A 20,059-nucleotide genomic window follows, 5' to 3' on the forward strand; every position below is an offset into this window, starting at 1 on the left:
TTAGAAAAAAAGCCAGTCTTTGACTTTGTTTTTTTAATGAATGCTCCCATTAGAAAATACCTAACAATGTGAGTGAACTACAATTCCCAGAATCGTGGGTCAATCCTCCCTAATCAGGTCTGTATGCACAACAGGACATGTTGGATCTGTGTGTCAAGTGTGGTCCAGATCTGTTGTCGACAGGGTTCGGTATTCTCTAGATAAGGGTGAACTACAACTCCCATATGCCAAGAGCACTCACCCCCAAATCCTGCCAGTATTTACAGATGGTCATGTTGGGTCTGTGTGCCAAGTTTGCTCCAGATCCATTGTCAGCTGGGTTCAGTACTCTCTGGATGTAGGCAAACCAACTCCTATACATTTTATTTATTTATTTATTTATTTACGACATGAAGGGGATTCAGGGTGGCTTTCAAGATATATATGCATACAATATATTATATTATTAGCATAGAACAATATCAGTATTATTTATTACTATATTGTACTAGACCATTATATTGTGATATTATTAGTAATATTACATGTAATATAAACTATATAATTATAATATCATATTATTTTTAGTAGTATTATATTGTATTACATTATCTATATAAATAAAAATATAATGTTCATTTGTGGGATTAACAGAACTCAAAAACCACTGGACGAATTGACACCACATTTGGACACAAGACACCTAACAACCCAATGTATGTCATTCACTAAAAAAAAAAAAATGATCTTGTCATTTGGGAGTTGTAGTTGCTGCGATTTATAGTTCAACTACAATCAATGAACATTCTGAACCCCACCAACGATGGAATTGAACCAAACTTGGCACACAGTTCTCCCATGACCAACAGAAAATACTGGAAGGGTTTGGTGGGCAGTGTCCTTTGGTTTTGGAGTTGTAGTTCACCTACATCCAGAGATGACTCAAACAATGATGGATCTGGACCAAACTACTCAGTATGCCCAAGTGTGAACACTGGTGGAGTTTGGGGAAAATAGAATCTTGACATTTCGGAGTTGTAGTTTTTGGGATTTATAGTTCACCTACAATCACAGAGCATCCTGAACCCCACCAATGATAGAATTGGACCAAACCTCCCACACAGAACCCCCATGTGGGCCACAGCAACGTGTGGCAGGGGACGGCTAGTAATATTTTAAATATTATATGTAAAATATTATATTATATTATATTATATTATATTATATTATATTATATTATATTATATTATATTATATTATTAGCATAGCACACATAAATCAAGGTCGTTTCCCCTTGGGTTCAGTATGCCAAATGTGGTCCAGGTCCATTGTCGAAGGGGGTCACAGTGCTCTGCCTTGATGCAGGGTGAACTACAACTTCCATCCTGTTGAATCAGTCCCCCAAACCCCTTCTGTCTGTTCAGTTGCTGATTGATTTCTCTCTGTTTTTGCTGTGTGCCATAGGAAAGGGTTAAGGGAGAGGAAGTGGGCAGGATCATGCAAATTCCACACAAGGAACCCTAGGATGCCTGCCTGTGGTGGAGGAAACATCTCAAATCTAGGATGAGATTATCCTGGAATGAAAGCTTTCCTTGGGTTGTGGGCCATAGTGTTTGGGGATGACATTGGCAGGCTTGGGCTACATGTTCATGGCACTCGCTGTAACCTGCAATGTCAGTGGAGGGAGTGCCTTTGGAGGCTTTTCAGCACTTGGAACTGTAGCCTGATTGTGGAGGAAGGAGGCTGGCTGTGTAAGTGGACACCTCTGCCACAAACACATGTATACATTTTTTTCATTTTATTATGTGTATAGAAGATAGAAGATACATAAATTAAAGTTATCTTATGTTATGTTAAGCCATCCTGATACTAATGGGGGCAAGACAGGCAGGTTACAAATCTAATAAATGTTTTCTCTAGAACAGTGTTTCTCAACCTTCCTAATGCCGCAACCCCTTAATACAGGTCCTCATGTTGTGGTGACCCCCAAACCATGACATTAATTGTGTTGCTACTTCATAACTGTCCTTTTGCTACTGTTATGAATCATAATGCAAATATCTGATATGCAGAATGTATTTTCAAATCCCAAATACCCGATATACCCAAATTTGAATACTGGTGGGGTTGGGGGTGATTGATTTTGTCATTTGGGAATGTTGGAGTTGCTGGGATTTATAGTTCACCTAAAATCAAAGAGCCTTCTGAACTCCACCAATGAGGGAATTGAATCAAACTTGGCACACAGAAATCCCATGACCAAGAGAAAATCCTGGGAGGGTCACTGGTGGACACTGACCTTGAGTTTTTGGAGTTGTAGTTCACCTACACCCAGAGAATACTGTGGACCCAAACAACGATGGATCTGGACCAAACTTGGCACAAATACTCAATATGCCCAAATGTGAACACTGGTGGAGTTTGGGGAAAATAGACCTTGATATTTGGGAGTTGTAGTTGTTTGGATTTATAGTTCACCCACAATGAAATAGCATTCTGAACCCCAACAATGATAGAATTGGACCAAACTTCCCACACAGAACACCCACGACCCAACAGAAAATACTGTTTTCTGATGGTCTTTGGCAACCCCTTTGACACCCCCTTACTACCCCCACAGGGGTCCTGACCCCCAGGTTGAGAAACATTACACTAGAACTACTAAATTCGATATGACTTGAACCAATCATACCTTAACATAACACAACACAACATATAACACATACACAACACACACCCCACAACATACCACACCACAATAACACACCACACAACATAAAATAAAATATGTAAAAGTAAATATAGCACTGAACGAAAAATGAACTATAAACCCCAGTCCCCCTCGATGGACTGCCATCAACTCTGCTGGACTGACCACGTTGTCCGGATGCCTGACCACCGTCTCCCAAAGCAGTTGCTCTACTCTGAACTCAAGAACAGAAAACAGAATGTTGGTGGGCAGGAAAAGAGATTGAAAGATAGGCTCAAAGCCAACCTTAAAAACTCTGGCATAGACACTGAGAACTGGGAAGCCCTGGCCCTTGAGCGCTCCAGCTGGAGGTCAGCTGTGACCAGCAGTGCTACAGAATTTGAAGAGGCACGAATGGAGGGCAAAAGAGAGAAATGTGCCAAGAGGAAGGCGCATCAAGCCAACCTGGACCGGGACCACCTTCCACCTAGAAACCAATGCCCTCACTGCGGGAGAAGATGCAGATCAAGAATAGGGCTCCACAGTCACCTACGGACCCACCCTGGAGGATTATCCTACTCCCTCCCAGGGTCCCAACCCCCAAGTTGAGAAATGCTTCCTTAAGGACATCCAGTCCAACTCCCTTCACCAGGGCAAGACAATATAATCAAAGCTCTCCTGACAAAGAGCATCCAGTCATAGATATAAATAGATAGATAGATATATGATATTCACACACAGAGATATAGTATCCTAGATTTGAAAGGGACCCCTAAAGAAGGACAATTGTATGTTGCATGTTCCAGAGTAGGCAAATCTCCACATCAACACTGACAAAGAAACAGCAAGAAATACTGTTTACCCACAAGCATAAAGAAATTACATTTATTAGAAAACAACACTTTCTCGTTACTTTATTTTCCAGATCATCAGGCTGGGCCACAGCAACGTCTGGCAGGGGACGGCTAGTACAGTATATAAATGTATTATTACAATCAATAACCAGCACCAAAACACGAGAAACACTTAAGCCAAACTCAGTCTCCAGCCCAAGTACTATTGAAATCAATGCCCAAACTCACAATTATTGCAAAAGAGCTGTTCAGCTTTTGAGACTTACTCCCTTGTGCGTTATCCTGCGTTTCCCATCCGAAGACTTTCTCCTGGTGTCTTCCTTCACTTCTCTGGAGAGAGTTTCCCAGTCGTTCAGTGGAGAACGCCTATGACTTTGAAGCAGGATGCTGGGAAACTTCAGCTACTTAAGTACAGAGGTTAAGGGGAAAGAGGTAATGATTAAGCCCGAATGCTTCCAAGAAGCATTAAGAGGCCAATTAATTTATCTACCCCCAAAAAGGTCTTTGATTGGTTCCACTTGCGCTCCTTTCAGAGGCCTGGGCATTTGCCTAAGCAGCGAACCCGAACGGAGGCGCCAGCAAATTGCAGCCTGCCAGGGCTTTATAATAATACATCAAGGTTTCCTGATATATATAACAAAACAACCTGTGCCCAGAGGAAGAGATCACTTGGCGCAGTTGTAGCTGCAATATAAAATGATTACAAAGAATAGCTTTGTGGAAGTACTTACTTACTTAGGTGATCCCTCGTTATCCAAGTATGGTGTCCTGGCTGTGGGTCCGTAGGTGACTGTGGAGCCCTGTTCTTGACCTGCATGTTCTCCCGCAGTGTGGGCATTGCTTTCCAGGAGGAAGGCGGTCCTGGTCGGGGTTGGCTTGACATGCCTTCCCCTTGGCACATTTCTCTCTTTCACCCTCTATTTGTGCCTATTCATATTCTGCAGCACTGCTGGTCACAGCTGATCTCCAGCTAGAGTGCTCAAGGGCCAGGGCTTCCCAGTTCTCGGTGTCTATGCCACAATTTTCAAGGTTGGTTTGAGCCCATTTTTAAAACTCTTTTCCTGTCCTCCAACAATCCATTTTCCATTTTGGCTTCAACTCCCAGAAATCCTAACAGCTGGTAAACTGGATGAGATTTCTGGGAGTTGTAGGACAAATCATGGGTATGTCTGTGTAGTAGTTTTAGTGCAAAGCCATCACGGTGGACCACGCTCTGGTTACATCCAAATAGATTACTACAATGAACTCTACGTGGGATTGCCTTTGAAGACTGTTCAAAAACTTCAACTTGTCCAATGGGTAGCAGCTACCCCCCTGTTACATCAGCTTCACTGGCTGCCACTCCAGTTCCGAGTACAATTCAAAGTGCTAGTTTTGGCCTATAAAGCCCTATACCAGTGTTTTTCAACCTTCCTAATTCCGTGACCCCTTAATACAGTTCCTCATGTTGTGGTGACCGCCAACCATTAAATTATTTTCATTGTTACTTCCTAACTGTAATTTTGCTACTGTTATGAATTGTAATGTAATTATCTGATAGGCAGGATGTGTTTTCATTCACTGGACCAAATTTGGCACAAACACCCAATACACCCGAATTTGAATACTGGTGGGGTTGGGGGCGGGGAGAGATTGGTTTTGTCATTTGAGAGTTGTAGTTGCTGGGATTTATAGTTCATCTACAATCAAAGAGCATTCTGAACTCCACCAATGATAGAACTGAACCAATCTTGGCACATAGAACTCCCATAAGCAACAGAAAATACTGGAAGGGTTTGGTGGGCATTGACCTTGAGTTTTGGAGTTGTAGTTCACTTACATCCATAGAGCACTGTGGACTCAGTGATGGATCTGGACCAAACTTGGCACGAATACTCAATATGTCCCAATGTGAACACTGGCGGAGTTTGGGGAAAATAAACCTTGACATTTGGGAGTTGTAGTTGCTGGGATTTATAGTTCACCTACAATCAAAGAACATTCTGAACTCCACCAACAATAAAATTGGACCTAACTTTCCACACAAGATCCAGATGACCAACAGAAAAGACTGTGTTCTGATGGTCTTTGGCGACCCCTCTGACAAACCTCTCGTGACCCCCCCAGGGGTCCCGACCCCCAGGTTGAGAAATGCTGTCCTATATGGTTCCGGCCCAGCCTACTTGTCCAAACACATTTATCAGCTGCGCCTGCACCTTGGGAAGCCTGACGCCCACAGTGGTCCTTGTTCTTGTTACATCCCGAATAGACTACTGCGACGCACTCTACGTGGGGCTGTCTTTGATGACTGCCCGGAAGCTTCAACTAGTTCAACGGTCGGCAGCCAAGTTACTCACTGGAGCAGCATACAGGGAGCATACAACTCATCTGTTACGCCAGCTCCACTGGCTGCCAATCAGCTTCCGAGCACAACTCAAAGTGCTGGTTTTAACTTTGAAAGCCCTAAACCAGTGTTTCTCAACCTGGGGGACGGGACCCCTGAGGGAGTCGCGAAGGGGTGTCAGAGGGGTCGCCAAAGACCATCAGAAAACACAGTATTTTTTGGGAAGTTTGAGCCAATTCTATTGTTGGTGGAGTTCAGAATGTTCTTTGATTGTAATGAACTATAAATCCCAGCAACTACAACTCCCAAAAGTTAAGGTCTATTTTCCCCAGGCTCCACCAGTGTTCACGTTTGCGCATATTGAGTATTTGTGCCAAGTTTGGACCAGATCCACCATTGCGTGAGTCCACAGTGCCCTCTGGACATAGGTGAACTACAACTCCCAAACTCAAGGTCAATACCCACCAAACCCTTCCAGTGTTTTCCGTTGGTCAAGGGAGTTCTGTATGGCAAATTGCTGGTGCAGTTCAGAATGCTCTTTGATTATAGGTAAAGTATAAATCCCAGCAACTGCAACTCCCAAATTACAAATTCAATCCTCCCCCAACCTTACTAGCATTTATATGTGGTTGCATTGGGTGTTTGTGCTCTGTTTGGTCCAGTGAATGAAAATGCATCCTGCATATCAGATATTTACATTATGATTTATAACAGTAGTAAAATGACTGTTATGAAGTAGCAACAAAAACAATGTTATGGTTGGGGGTCACCACAACATGAGGAACTGTACTAAGTGGTCACGGCATTAGAAAGGTTGAGAACCACTGCCCTAAATGGTTCTAGCCCAGACTGCCTGTCCGAACGTATCTCCTGTTTCGATCCATCACAAAGTTTAAGATCTTCAGGTGGACTACAACTCCTACAATTCCCTTCAATTCCCATCCAACATGTAGAGAACTTGACAATTACATTCAAACCTAAACAGATTTGGATAGAAAATGGTTACAGTGACACGGAGAAAACAGTAGTGTTGGTAATATAAACATTAATTAACTCCTGGTGAGCTAATGAAAACCTGGAGTAGCCTAAGACAGACAGCTAAGCCTTCCCAAATATTTGCTTTCCTCAGACTCATTGAGAACAATGGCTTTTGATGCCTGGGTTTGAAACAAATGAAATAAAAAATGCCTGTATTTGTGACCTATCTTCTGCAGCAATCGGATCGCATTTTCAGTGATTTAGGGCTAAACAATAACCAAATATCACCACTCTTGATCAACGCTGCTACAATGGAATGTGTGTGAGTGTGAGCAAGAGGTAGTCCAATGCGTTGGGAGATGAAAGGGAGCTCAAAGGGCCTTAAAAGTGCCTTCCAGGGCTACCTATATGACCAAAGCAAACCCTCCTTAAAGGTGAATATCAACAATTACGAGAGGCGTTCATTAAAGATTTCCCCTGACCCACTTCAATTTATCACAGGACCCTGAAACTGCACATGTGTAATGATATAAGACTCTCTAGGTTACGTGCCAATTTACAACTCAGAACTGATAATGGTCTCCCAACTGATAATCCTCCCAACAAAGGATTCCCCTGGCTGTAAGAAGCCAGACCTTGAACCTGCAAGGCCATTAAATGCTAATCAAGGAGGCCAATTGCTACATTCACACCTACCTCAAACAGACAAGAGTTCTTTCACTCACCCTGGACATTCCACAGATATATTAACCCCATTTTCCTAGATCCCGACAGACCTCACAACCTCTGAGGATTTTTTTTTTGTCATGTCAGGAGCAACTTGAGAAACTGCAAGTCGCTTCTGGTGTGAGAGAATTGGCTGTCTGCAAAGACGTTGCCCAGGGGACGTCCAGATGTTTTGATGTTTTAACTATTCTTGTGGAAGGCTTCTCTCATGCCCCCGCATGAGGAGCTGGAGCTGATAGAAGGAGCTCATCCCCACTCTCCCCGGATTTGAACCTGCGACCTGTCGGTCTTCAGTCCTGCCAGCACAGGAGTTTAACCCACTGTGCCACCGGGGGCCCCTCTGAGGATGCCTGCCATAAATGGAGCTGAAATGTCAGGAGAGAATGCTACTGGAACATGTCCATACAGCCTGGAAAACTCACAACAACCCAGGAACATACTCTTTCAAACGTGAATATATTAGCACAGCATGCATGTCTCTCTCATTTGGAGGAGATGCAATCCTTTCAAGAGTAGTTTTTGGTTTTTCCTCGCTAACATTGAAGCGCAGCTTGGAAAATGACTTGTTCAGACTATGAAAGAAAAATTGAAAGTATTTGAGGAATTTTATAAAGACCTATATCAAACCAAAGCAAGCCCCATAGAGGAAATTAGGAAATATGTGGAAGAAAATTGGGAGAGTAAGCTGGAGGAGAAAGATAAAGAGTTACTGGAACAACCTATTAAGAAAAAAGAAATAGAGGAAGTCATTAATAAATTAAAAGTAGGAAAAGCTCCAGGCTTGGATGGTCTAGGGACAGAATATTATAAAAGCTTTAGAGAAGTTTTAACCCCAAAATTATTGGAATTGTATAATGGAATAATGAAGGGAGATAAAATACCTGAATCATGGAGGAGATCATTAATAATATTAATACCCAAACCTGATAAAGACTTAACAGACCCAGGGTCATATAGGCACATATCATTAATTAATCAGGATGCGAAGATACTGTCCGCGATATTAGCCAACAGAATGAATAAATGTATGTATAAGTACATAAAAGAAGATCAGTGTGGGTTTGTAAAAGGAAGACAAATGTCAAATTTGATAGGGAGAGTACTAAATAAAATTCATTGGGCTAAAAAGGGGAAGGGAAAAGCAGGGATATTATCATTAGATATTTTTAAAGCGTTCGATTGTGTGGAATGGGAGACATTAAGGGAAATAATGAATAAATTTGGAATGGGAAATAGAATAAAAGGAGTACTAAAACAATTTTACTCAAGGAACTCAGCAGTGGTAACTATAAATGATGGAGCGACAAATGAAATAAAAGTGACTAGAGGAACCAGACAAGGGTGCCCTTTGTCTCCGATACTATTTGCTATGGTGATAGAATTGTTTGCTAATAACATAAGGAACGATAAAAATTTAGAAGGGTTAGGAAAAAAGGAGAAACAGAAGGTGAGCTTATTCGCTGACGATACATTGTTATTTATAGAAAACATAGTGGAGAAAATGGACAGAATAAAAGAACATCTGGAGATATTTGGGAAAGCAACGGGTTTACAAATTAATTGGAACAAGTCAGAAATGATGCTATTTAATTATACAAGAGAAGAAGAAAAAGATTTTATAGAACAGAGAAAAATGGGAATAAGAATTAAGAATAAATTAAAATACTTGGGAGTAATAATAACTAAGGATTTAAAAGAGATAGAGGAAGTAAATGTAGTAACTTTAAGAAAAGAAGTTCAGAAAAAGTTAATAGAGTACGAAGGTATACACTTATCCTGGTTTGGAAGAATAGCATTAGTAAAAATGAAAATACTTCCAAAAATAAATTTTATATTTAGGATGCTACCACTTCAAATTACAGAAGAAGAACTAACTAGATGGCAACAAATGATTAATAAGTACTGTAATGGAAGTAAAAGGAACAGACTAAATAAACAGTTATGGTATAGATCGCAAAAGGAGGGTGGACTAGCGCTACCTAATATAAAAAAATATTATGAAGCAAGTAGATTAAGTTTGGTTATAGAAGGAATGGTCAAGAAAGAGGGAATAGATTGGCTTAGTAATGATTCAGGAAAAGTGGAAGATGAAACTTGGAATATATTTTTTAAACAGTTTACTAGAAAAGAAATGAGGGAAATTAGAAACCCAATGCTGAATAACATACTGAAAGTATGGAATAAATATAAGGGGAGGTTAATAAAGGAAGGATCAATTTTAACCCCAATAGTGATGGAAAAGAAATTCCCAAAAAATTTAAAAAAAGCAATGGATAAAAAGGCAAGGGAAATAAATTTAGATAGGATAGGGGATTGGATGAAGGTGGAAATGAAGAGGGAAATGATGTTGGAAGAGTTTAAAGAAATAAAATTGTCATGGTTTCATTGTATACAATTAGAACAATGGTTAATGAACTGGAAAAAAAATAATAGAAATGGAAGCCAACTCAATCAATTCGAACAAATAATACAGAAGGGAAGGGCTGTAGAAGAACATGAAAACTTGAGAGGTATAATTAGCAAAATCTATAAGATACTAATTGAAATGAAGGATGAAAAAACAAAAAAGTGCACCCTTAAAGAGATTTGGGAAGAGGATTTAGGGATAAAAATAAGTGAAATAGAGTGGCGACAACTATGGGGACAAAGACATTTAAAAAATTTATCGATACGAGTTAAAGAAAATTATTACAAGTTAATATGGAAGTGGTACTTAACACCGGTAAGAATAGCATATATGAATAAAAATAACTCAGTAAATTGTTGGAGAGGGTGTCAAGAACCAGGAACATATATACACATGTGGTGGCAATGTAAATATGTAAATAATTTTTGGGAGAAAGTATTTAGAGAAATAGAAATTATAATGAATATGAAAATAGATAAAAGTCCTTGTATAGCCTTACTATCATTATATAACAATAAGCAATTGAAAAAGGAGGATAAAGAAGCGATAACAAACTTATTAACTATAGCAAGACTGCTTATAGCAAGGAATTGGAAAAAAGAAATGAATATACAAATAGAGGAGTGGTATAAGGAAGCATGGAAAATAGCAATAAATGATAAATTGACATGTATATTAAAGGTTAAAAAAGGTATATGGAAACAAAGCGATTTTGATGCTGTATGGGGAAGATTTGTGGTAAATGGATTAAAAAATAAGGAAGGAAAATTACCGTCACAAGAAGAAATGAAATTTTGGACAGATGAAATGTAAGAATGGTGGCTTGAGACGGGTGGAGGGGAGCACTGTGGCGGGGAAGAAAAAAAAAGGAAAAAAAAGAGAAAAGGAGGGGAATTGTCAAAGCAAAACAATAAAACAATATGTTAAAGAGGTTGATGTACAAAATGCAATAGTATGTAATAAATTTTTTTAAAAAAAAAACAGACTACAGTTCCCATAATCTTCATAATTTAAGAGGTCACCCATATAAATCCTCTTTCTTGAACTCTGCCCTTTGGTGGAGGAACTAATGTTGATATGGATCACCTTCTGTGAATAGCTTTCAAATAAATAGAGAGAGATGAATGATTTGCTACTCTTGGTGTTGGAATACACACCCGGCGGGCAACACTCTTTCTTGGGCATAGATTATTATCCAAAGCAGGGATGGCGTGGTTAATGTTTGGTCAGCATGGCATTTACAACACAAACACGCTCCACATTAGATCAGTCACAGTGTTAACACAATGTTCACAACAGAGTGATCCTTCCAAGACTTGGGGGAGACCAATGCTCATCAACTCTTGGCCCGTTTCCTATCTTGCATCCTGGCATTCTGTTTTATGTGCTTTTGAACTGTAAGCATTGAGACATGTGGTGGGAGCTCCTTCCTTGGAGGCCATCTGTCAGGGGTGCTTTGATTGTGCTTTTCCTGTACGATAGAAAGGGGTTGGATTAAATGGCCCGAGTGGTATAATTATTCTATTATTATTATTATTATTATTATTATTATTATTATTATTATTAGCCACAGCTGACTGGCACAACCTGGGGATCACAACCAGATACAGTGAAGACATCTGCCTTGCGCTATGCTACTCTGCTGCTGAGTACGCATGCCCAGTGTGGAACACATCTCACCACACTAAAACAGTGGATGTGGCTCTTAATGAGACATGCTGCATTATCACAGGGTGTCTGCACCCTACACCACTGGAGAAATTACACTGCTTAGCCGGTATTGCACCACCTGACATCCGCCGGGAAGTTACAGCCAATAGTGAAAGGACCAAGGCAGAGACATCTCCAGCTCATCCCTTGTTTGGGTATCAGCCAGCACGTCAACGACTTAAATCAAGAAATAGTTTTCTTAGATCTACAGAGACACTCGCTGGAACACCTCAGCAAGTGAGAGTCCAAAAGTGGCAGGCTCAAACCCAGCACCTCAATCCGTGGGTGATACCAGATGAGAGACTCCCTCCTGGGCACACAGAAGACTGGGCGACTTGGAAGGCGCTGAACAGACTGCGCTCTGGCACCACGAGATGCAGAGCCAATCTTAAGAAATGGGGCTACAAAGTTGAATCCACGACATGCGAGTGTGGAGAAGAGCAAACCACTGCCCACCTGCTGCAATGCAACCTGAGCCCTGCCACATGCACGATGGAGGACCTTCTTGCGGCAACACCAGAGGCACTCCAAGTGGCCAGATACTGGTCAAAGGACATTTAATCAGCTACCAAGTTTGCAAAATTTGTGTGGTTTTTTTTATCTGTTTGTTTGTTTTGTCCTGTTAGAAATGTAATACAATGTTCTGGTTGCGGATGACACGATAAATAAATAAATATGACGCAATAGGGAAAAGGGGAAATTTTACTCTAGGTGGGTAGATTCAATCTGGGAAGCCGTGGCCCCATGTCTGCAAGGCCTGAGCAAAGCTATGGATGGCAAGGTGACTTGGAGGTGTTCTTCATAGGAAGTTTCCAAAGAAGCAACCATGTTTGCCTCTTGCAGGACGGGTCACCATAAGTCGAAGTTGACTTGACAGCCTTTTGCAGCAAACAAGTGTATACAAGCAGGTTGTTGTTGTTGTTGTTCATTCGTTCAGTCGTCTCCGACTCTTCGTGACCTCATGACCTCATGGACCAGTCCACGCCAGAGCTCCCTGTCGGCCGTCACCACCCCCAGCTCCTTCAAGGTCAGTCCAGTCACTTCAAGGATGCCATCCATCCATCTTGCCCTTGGTCGGCCCCTCTTCCTTTTGCCTTCCACTTTCCCCAGCATAATTGTCTTCTCTAGGCTTTGCTGTCTCCTCATGATGTGGCCAAAGTACTCCAACTTTGTCTCTAGTATCCTTCCCTCCAGTGAGCAGCTGGGCTTTATTTCCTGGAGGATGGACTGGTTGGATCTTCTCGCAGTCCAAGGCACTCTCAGCACTTTCCTCCAACACCACAGTTCAAAAGCATCGATCTTCCTTCGCTCAGCCTTCCCTAAGGTCCAGCTCTCACATCTGTAGGTTGCTACAGGGAATACCATGGCTTTGACTAGGCGGATCTTTGTTGCCAGTCTGATGTCTCTACTCTTAACTATTTTATCGAGACTGGACTTTGCTCTCCTCCCAAGAAGTAAGCGTCTTCTGATTTCCTGGCCACAGTCTGCATCTGCAGTAATCTTTGCACCTAGAAATACAAAGTCTGTCACGGCCTCCACATTTTCTCCCTCTATTTTCCAGTTGTCAATCATTCTTGTTGCCATAATCTTGGTTTTTTTGATGTTTAGCTGCAACTTAGCTTTTGCGCTTTCTTCCTTCACCTTGATTAGAAGGCTCCTCAGCTCCTCCTCGCTTTCGGCCATCAGAGTGGTGTCATCTGCATATCTGAGGTTGTTAATGTTTCTTCCAGCAATTTTCACCCCAGCTTTGCATTCTCAGGAGAGAGACAAGGTGGCTTGGGATGCCCATCCCACCAAGAACTTGCCACAATTTATTATGATCCACACAGTCAAAGGCTTTAGAATAGTCAATGAAGCAGAAGTAGATGTTTTTCTGAAACTCCCTGCCTTTCTCCATTATCCAGCGGATATTGGCAATCTGGTCTCTCGTTCCTCTGCCTTTTCTAAACCCAGCTTGAACATCTGGCAACTCTCGCTCCATGTATTGCTGGAGTCTTCCTTGCAGGATCTTGAGCATTACCTTACTGGTACGTTTATGCAAATGAGGTTTATGCAGGTTACGTTTATGCAAATGAGAAAAAATATATACAAATGACTCCAGCAACTGAGACAAGTCCTCCATCTGGTAGGAAAAGAAGCCCATCGGCTGGTTTGTAATATCATCCTTCTGGATATTATTAGAACGAGAGAGGCAAGAGGTTTTATGATGATGCCTCATGTTAAAGTCCATAATTCATTCACTGTGGACTTTAACTCGGAGTAATTACTGAGATAAGCATTTAATTCAGTAGTTGTTAAGATGGCACAGTTATATAGTCATTGTCCTGGGCAACAGGCCATGCATATTATATATATATAATATGAAATAGGCCAAAGAGTTATAAAAAATGTTGTATAGGTTGTGCCCATCCTAGATTTTCCCCCCACTTCCCTCTTATTAAGCTTAAGAAAAGGGCAAAGTGCATCAGAATAAATAAAGAATGTCAATTAAAGGAAGATACCAGAGACCCGTGGCTTCTAAAATACATCCTGGAAAAGGCTTTGGAAAACAAACTTGCCATAAGGACATTTTTCATAGAATCAATGAATCATAGTTGGAAGAGACCATCCAGTCCAACCCCATTCTGCCAAGAAGCAGGAAAATAGCTTTCAAAGCACCCCCGACAGATGGCCACCCTGCCTCTGCTTAAAAGCTTCCAAAGAAGGAGCCACTACCACACTCCTGGGCAGAGAGTTCCACTGCTGAACAGCTCTCACAGTCAGGAAGTTCATAGAATCATAGAATCAGAGTTGGAAGAGACCTCATGGGCCATCCAGTCCAACCCCATTCTGCCAAGAAGCAGGAATATTGCATTCAAATCACCCCTGACAGATGGCCATCCAGCCTCTGCTTAAAAGCTTCCAAAGAAGGAGTCTCCACCACACTCCGGGGTAGAGAGTTCCACTGTTGAACGGCTCTCACAGTCAGGAAGTTCTTCCTCATGTTCAGATGGAATCTCCTTTCTTGTAGTTTGAAGCCATTGTTCCGCGTCCTAGTCTCCAAGGAAGCAGAAAACAAGCTTGCTCCCTCCTCCCTGTGACTTTCTCTCACATATTTATACATGGCTATCATATCTCCTTTCATCCTTCTTTTCTTCAGGCTAAACATGCCCGGCTCTTTAAGCCGCTCCTCATAGGGCTTGTTCTCCAGACCCTTAATCATGAGAGAAGCCTGCTACAGAAAGGTAAAACATCCAGGTGTTCCCTGGGCAATGTCCTTGCAGACGGCCAATTTTTTCACACCAGAAACAACTTGTAGTTTCTTAAGTTGCTCCTGACACGGAAACATTTTTTTCTTTATTCAGTTGCTTAACCTGTTTTATCAAAGTGAAAAACGATAGCTGATGACGGAATTAGGTTTTATTTCTTCCTCCTCGCCTGATCCTAAGTCGATGAGTCACACTGAAATAGAGAGAAAAGATGCATCAGACATTATCAGCGGAAAAGGGCCAATCTATCCTTGCATCAGAGCCCTGTTTGTTTATTCAGGGGTTCAGATTTGGGTCTGGGAAGGGATTGTCGATGAGGCCTTCCTGTCCCCAACATGCAAATCCTAATCACGCCACTACTTTTTAATCTACGGAGGGCTGTTAATGATGCAACAGGGAAAAGAAAAGAAAGCCCCGCTGCTGTTCTCTTGTATCCCAGACTCGAGCCTTGCTAATTGCTACCGTCTCCCACTCATTTGTCATTAGGGCTTCAAAGGAAAACAAAGGAGTTTGCAATTTGCTTTCTTCTGGCAATTGAACGCAAGCCTTGGGTGCCTTCCTTTCTGTTTGGAGGTTGTGCCTTGCATTAGGAGTTTAGAGGGCTGAAAACGGCACACAGAAGGTTTACACACCTGCCAAGTGTCAGACCTGTCTGTTATTTATCATTCAAAGCAGGCCTGGGCCAACTTGGGCCCTCTCTCCAGGCGTTTTGGACTGCAACACCAACACTTCCTAAATCGATGAACCCAAAATACTGCAGATGCAGACTGTGGCCAGGAAATCAGAAGACGCTTCCTTCTTGGGAGGAGAGCAATGTCCAGTCTCGATAAAATAGTAAAGAGTAGAGACATCAGACTGGCAGCAAAGATCCGCCTAGTCAAAGCCATGGTATTCCCTGTAGTCACCTACGGATGTGAGAGCTGGACCTTAGGGAAGGCTGAGTGAAGGAAGATCGATGCTTTTGAGCTGTGGTGCTGGAGGAAAGTGCTGAGAGTGCCTTGGACTGCGAGAAGATCCAACCAGTCCATCCTCCAGGAAATAAAGCCCGGCTGCTCACTGGAGGGAAGGATGTTAGAGGCAAAGATAAAGTCCTTTGGCCACATCTTGAGAAGACAGGAAAGCTTAGAGAAGAGAATGATGCTGGGGAAAATGGAAGGAAAAAGGAAGAGGGGGCGACCAAGGGCAAGATGGATGGATAGATGGCATCCTTGAAGTGACTGGACTGACCTTGAAAGAGCTGGGGGTGGGGACGACCGACAGGGAGCTCTGGTGTGGGCTGGTCCATGAGGTCACGAAGAGTCGGAGACGACTGAACGAATGAATAACAACAACATATTCCTTAATTTTAGCCAATTTTCCTTTCTATCAATCTGCAAATTAAGCCCATGGACAAATAAAAAACAGACCATCTTGAATGTGCTGTCAAAGGCTTTCGTGGCCAGGATTACTGGCTTGTTGTAAGTTTTTCGGACTGTATGGCCATATTTCAGAAGCATTCCCTCCTGACGTTTTGCCTGTATCTATGGCAGGCATCCTCAGAGATTGTGAGGACAAAACGTCAGGAGAGAATGCTTCTGGAACATGGCTATACAGCCCGAAAAACTTACAAAAACACAAACTATCTTGAAATGGAAGATATGCATATGAGGAAAATCACGTGGTAGGAATTAAAATCCTAGAAGAGTTGGAAAAGAACACAAGTTGTTGCAAGGATGATGAAGGCAAATAGGATAAAGAAACCTGAAAACAATGTGTCGTCAAAGGCTTTCATGGCCGGAATCACTGGCTTGTTGTGAGTTTTCCAGGCTGTCTGGCCATGTTCCAGAAGCATTCTCTCCTGATGTTTCGCCGAAATCTATGGCAGGCATCCTCAGAGGTTGTGAGGTCTGTTGGAAACTAGGCAAGTGAGGTTTATATATCTGTGGAATGATGTCCAGGGTGAGAGAAAGAACTCTTGTCTGTTGGAGGCAAGTATGAGTGTTGCAATTAATTACCAGAAATCAGGTGTTAGCTGGCCCTGGTTGTTTCTTGTCTAGAATTCCCATTTTCCCAAATTCCCATTTTCAACGTATTGTTCTTTATTTACGGTCCTAATTTTAGAGTTTTTTTAAATACTTGTAGGCAGATTGTGTTCATTTTCATGGTTTCCTCCTTTCTGTTGAAATTGTCCACATGCTTGTGGATTTCAATGGCTTCTCTATGTGGCTTGACATGGTGGTTGCGAGAGTGGTCCAGCATTTCTGTGTTCTCAAATAATATGCTGTGTCCAGATTGGTTCATCAAATGCTCTGCTATGGCTGACTTCTCTGGTTCAGTTAGTTTGCAATACCTTTCATGTTCCTTGATTCGTGTTTGGGTATTGCTGGTATATAGTAGACTCCTGAAGAGTTGTCCTTTTGTCCTTTGCTGAATATAGCATTTGTTGGATTTTCTTGGTGGGTCTGTAGATAGTTTGTATGTTGTGTTTCCTCATCAACTTCCCAATGCAGTCAGTGGTTCCCTTGATGTATGGCAAGAACACTTTTCCTCTGGGTGGATCTTTGTCTTGACTCTTATGGCTTGTTCTCCGTCTTGCAGCTCTTCTGATGTCTGAGGTGGAGTCTCCATTGGTCTGTAGAGCCCAGTTGAGGTGGTTCAGTTCCCCTTGGAGGAGGTGGGCTTTGCAGATTCTTTTTGCACAGTCTGCCGGGGCTTTAACTGAGATTCTTTTTTGACTTGGGTGATAACTGGAGTTTTTATATAGGTATCTATCTGTGTGTGTAGGTTTTCTGTACACTGTGTGGCCCAATTCTTGATTGGGTTTGTGGATGATTAGGACATCTAGAAAACCGAATACACTTCCTCGCTTTGTTTTCACTACAGAACTCACCTCTGCCCTAAACATTTGCTGATGTTGTTTTTCCTAGTAGAACAGCTCAAGAATCAGTTCAAACAGAGGTAACCAAGGGCGGCACTTTAGAACTAATGGGCAAATTAAAAAGTAACACGTTGCCAGGCCAGATGACCACATCCACGCCAGAAACCTTAAGGGGCTAAAATGCGAAATAGCTCAACTATTACCTAAAATATGCAACCTGCCTCTGAAACCAGGCTGATTGAGTGAAAGGCTGCCAAGTGAACATCTAGACAGAACAAATGACAGTCTCGTCAATCTTGAGTCTGTACAAATTAAAAGGAGAAGAAAATTAGAATAGGTGCCAGAATTTAAACACATAGAATAGAGAAGAAATGCAGTCTCTGGGGCTGTACGCGGCTTTTCCGGGGCATTTTAGACACATCCCTGCCCTTTCTCTGGGAATTCTACCGCTCCCCTACCCCATTTTAAAAGATCTGAAGTTAAGGTCTTGGGCTTAGTTAGGGAAGAAGAGCTTTTATTATTATTTATTTATTTATTTAGGGCTTTTATAGCCCGTCCTATCTCAACCTCCGCAGAGGGACTCAGGACGGCTAACAAATCGGCACTCCATGGCGCCCACATCAGAAACATAAATACACAGTTTAACAGCAATATAATTTTGGTCATGTTAGGAGCGACCTGAGAAACTGCAAGTCGCTTCTGGTGTGAGAGAATTGGCTGTCTCCAAGGACGTTGCCCAGGGGACGCTCGGGTGATTTTTGATGTTTTATCATCCTTGTGGGAGGCTTCTCTCATGTCCCCGCAGGAGGAGCTGGAGCTGATAGAGGGAGCTCATCCACCTCTTCCCGGATTCGAACCTGCAACCTGTCGGTCTTCAGTCCTGCCGGCACAGGGTTTAACCCACTGCACCACTGGGGACTCTAGCAATATAATAATAACAGTATAAAACAGTATAAAACAATATAAAACAGTATAAAAAGCTAAAACATGGTGCCATTTTGGCTTTCACACTTTTAGAGGCATGTTCCAAAAGTTTCAGGTAAATTACAAGATGTTGCACAAATTAAAAGATGTTGCTTGTTGTTTATGTTTTGATTTTATTTTGCTGTAACATGTTGTTCTGGGCTTGGCCCCATGTAAGCCGCTCCAAGTCCCCATTGGGGAGATGGTGGCGGGGTATAAATAAAGATTATTATTATTATTATTATTATTATTATTATTATGTTTCCGGGCTGAATGGCCAGCATGTTCTAGCAGGGTTTTATCCTTTTTCCATTTCGACTTCATCTGTGGCTGGCATCTTCAGCAGATCTGATGGTAGTCAAAGCAAGTGAAGTATATCACACGAGGGCCCACTTCCTGTGGATCGAAACCAATTAAACTTGGCAGTTATGAGTCCTTCTCTTGTCAGTGGTCACCAATTTAAATCATTGGATAATGATTTAAATCGGTGACCACTGACTATTTGTTGTCTGTTTTTATATTGTTTTTATTACATTAATGTTAATTGTATATTTATGTTTTGATGTGGGCCCCATGGGGTGCCGATTTGTTAGCCATCCTGAGTCCCTCTGCGGAGGTTGAGAAAGGACGGGATATAAAAGCCCGAAATAAATAAATAAAATTCTCTACATGGGTGCCACCGAGGGACACACACTTTATTTATTTATTTATTTGCCACATTTTTATCCTGCCCTTTTCAGCCTGAAGGCGACTCAAGGCAGAGTGGCAACAATTAGATGCTGAATACACATAAACACATAGTTTAAAATAGGTTAAATCACATAATAAAATTCATATAAAAAACAATTTAAAACTATAAAAATCGATGACTTCCAGGTTTAAATCCACTTCTCCCATCTTTTAAAGCAACTGTAAATACCTCATTTGTAAAAGTCGACTGGTTGCTCCAAAAGCCATGTTGTGACTTTGGAAATTAGTCTCATCATCTGAAAAATGCTTGCCTGTCATCAAAAATAACTTTATTGTTGGAAAGAGGTGGAAGTCTAATGGTGTGAGGTCGGGTGAATAAGGGAGATGCGGGAGAATTTCAAAGCCACAAGAACATGCTTCTTCCATTTGGGCAACAGGTGAGTTGTGGGCTGGTGCCCTGTCTTGCAGAAGGCAAACACCTTTAGTGAGCATGCCACATTGTCTCTTGGTTTGGATGGCCTCCTGCAATTTCTGCAGCAGTGAAGCATATGATGTCCCAGTGATCATGGTCCCCTTTACTAGGAAATCCATCCATACTATTCCTTGCTGTTCCCAAAATACTGAGAGCATGACCT

At 41.9% G+C, this 20,059-nt stretch overlaps 1 protein-coding gene across 1 annotated transcript in view; it reads right to left on the minus strand.

Annotated features, from left to right (window-relative positions):
- CEP89 (centrosomal protein 89) overlaps window positions 1–20,059 on the minus strand; it is a 91,693-nt gene that overhangs the window by 675 nt on the left and 70,959 nt on the right. The window lies entirely within an intron of this gene.

The sequence above is a fragment of the Anolis sagrei genome, chromosome 8 (assembly GCF_037176765.1).
Source record: "Anolis sagrei isolate rAnoSag1 chromosome 8, rAnoSag1.mat, whole genome shotgun sequence".
Lineage (NCBI taxonomy): Eukaryota > Metazoa > Chordata > Lepidosauria > Squamata > Dactyloidae > Anolis > Anolis sagrei.